This window comes from Hydra viridissima, unplaced genomic scaffold, assembly GCF_058129835.1.
Source record: "Hydra viridissima isolate aposymbiotic clone 2 unplaced genomic scaffold, HvirCarnegie_v1 scaffold_8, whole genome shotgun sequence".
Classification (NCBI taxonomy): Eukaryota; Metazoa; Cnidaria; class Hydrozoa; order Anthoathecata; family Hydridae; genus Hydra; species Hydra viridissima.
In genome coordinates, this window is record NW_028324307.1 from 7,300,081 (window position 1) to 7,302,500 (window position 2,420).

Below are 2,420 nucleotides of genomic sequence, written 5' to 3' on the forward strand. Positions count from 1 at the left end.
TGACGTCAACGACGATTCAAGTTTGCTTGAAAGGGTCTTAACTGGTAATGAAACATGGCTGTACTGTTATGACGTCGAAACCAAAGCACAATTGTCGCAATAGAAGCACCCTGAATCACCAAGACCGAAAAAAGCACGTCAAGTTCAATCAAATGTTAAGGTTTTGCTTACTATTTTCTTTCATTATAATCCCAGCAAACTCGCCATGCTTGCTCCATGCATGGCCCACCATCGGTGCCATGACTGGCCCACCATCGGCCGACAAGCATGGCCCAAGCCAAGTGTTGCTCACCGTTTAATGCATGGTCCATGCATGGCAGCCGTTTTTCGACCAGCGTTTAGCCGTTGCTTCACCAATGCTTAATTTTGTTATTTTTAGTTCGTTTTTTTTTTAAATTACTTTAAACCGGCGTTTATACGTTGCTTTGTCATTGCTCATTTTTATGTTATTTTTGCTTTATTATTATTATTTTATTACTTTTTTTAAAACTAATACTTAGCACATAAGAGAATTTAAATTAAGAGGAATTCCTCGTTCTTCCTTTGTACAAAGACGTAATAAATTGCCGGAGGAAAAATATGAAAATAACTCAATGTTTACTTAACTCAAAAAAGGTATACGCGAAAACATATAACTGATGAGATATTTCAAAATATTATAAAATGGAATGTAGAAAATTAAGTCCACCGTTTTTGCAATACGCTTTATATTGATAAATATTTTACATTTCAATAAAAGTTAGTTAAAATGCAATTCAAATTCATATAAAGGTTTAAGATTAGCAAAAGCTTAGCCATCATTTCTTCGGCCGCCATTTATTCGACCATATGGTGTTAACTATCGATACTCTTCGACTTCACATTTTACTGCAATCTTTCTGGCATGTCAAACTGCTTCTGATAAATCAAAAGTAAAACAATTGATCGTTCGTAATATAAGACATTTACACTTAAAAAATTACATCTACACTTATTACTTATTATACTACGTTACTTAACAAATCACTCGCTGACAATTTTACATCGCTGTCAACAATTAATCCAAACAAGTTTTTATGTATTTTTAGACATAAAAACTAAAATTCATATGTATATAAAAAAAGATTAAAAAAAGATAAAAAACGATGACGATACACTTTGTTTGTTTTACATATGATTACAACGAAAAGCTGCTAAACAGCTGAAAGTGAAAAAAATGTTAAATAAGCTTCAAAACTGAAATAAAATTTAAGAAATGTAATCTTTAAGTAAAAAAAGTTTAAAATAACACATAAAACAAACTATAATAAAAATAACAAATAAAACAAATTCAATCAAAATCAAGACAAAAACTACAAGTTTTGTAAAACTACCATCTGTCAAGAGTTTGCGTTAACCAGCGTTTGATGCGCCATTCGACATCTGCTTCATATTCACCTTTCTCATGCTTTCAAAGTGTGACTGTTAAATTGATAAAAAATTTATTTAAAAGCTATTCACTTAATTGTCACCAAAAAAATTGTACTTAGTGTCGATGATGAGTGGACCTTTGAACTTTCCAAATAAAGGTTTAGTTTTACACATGTCATGCCACAGTTATTTTTTTCAGTTGATCATCAACATCATTATTATCAAAAACTTGACTAGTTTCTAAAAAATTATTTGCATCATTATGTAAATGAATTTCAAAACAAATTAAGTCTAAACCTTAATCTGGCACTGAAAATATTACTATTGTATATAGGTATAGTAAACTATAAAAATGAGCATTATACTATAAAAAAATCATACCGTAATGAAAGAAAACCATTGTAAAATATAAAATATCAAAGAAAGTTTTTACAATTATCAAGAGTTCTGAGTTAAAGTTTTTAATGCACAATGTGCACGACCACCATTTCTATCAGGAGCTTGCATCAGCCATCTTTTAATGCACTTCTCAACATCTGCATTACTAGCACCTTTTTCATGCTTTTGAACTGAAACTGTTAAATTTAAAAGAAGATATATGTGATCCACTTAATTACCACAAATAAATAAATATTATTTTGCTTACTGTTGACTATGCCAGGAATTTTTTTTAACTTTCTGAATGCATGTTTATTTTTATATTTATCCTTCCAATTCATTTTTAGTGCTAGTTCATGACATACTAGTTGGCTCATAACGTTGTATGTTATTGATTTCAAGTTGCTCCCACCAATTACACCAAGCACCCTTGACTAATATAAAATTATAATATTTATATGATTACAGATATATATATATATATATATATATATATATATATATATATATATATATATATATATATATATATATATATATATATATATATATATACCTATATAAAATTTTTATTAAATGTTCTTGATGCAAAAAAACTTTGGAAATGGATTATGGTTAATAAACTCTCCTAGCTTACCAAACCAACAGAAGAA

The 2,420-nt window shown here is 29.0% G+C and overlaps 1 pseudogene across 1 annotated transcript in view; it reads right to left on the reverse strand.

The window, feature by feature from the left end:
- Window positions 1-690: 690 nt before the first annotated feature.
- The window catches only part of LOC149884807 (uncharacterized), a 4,054-nt pseudogene continuing 2,324 nt past the window's right edge, over window positions 691-2,420 (reverse strand). Inside the window, exons 6-9 of the transcript XR_016455087.1 lie at window positions 2,405-2,420; window positions 2,036-2,201; window positions 1,353-1,964; window positions 691-897 (exon numbers count right to left, since the gene is read on the reverse strand). The exon at window positions 2,405-2,420 is cut by the window's right edge and continues 187 nt beyond it. The product of XR_016455087.1 is annotated as an uncharacterized LOC149884807 (transcript). The remainder of the gene's footprint in view (window positions 898-1,352; window positions 1,965-2,035; window positions 2,202-2,404) is intronic.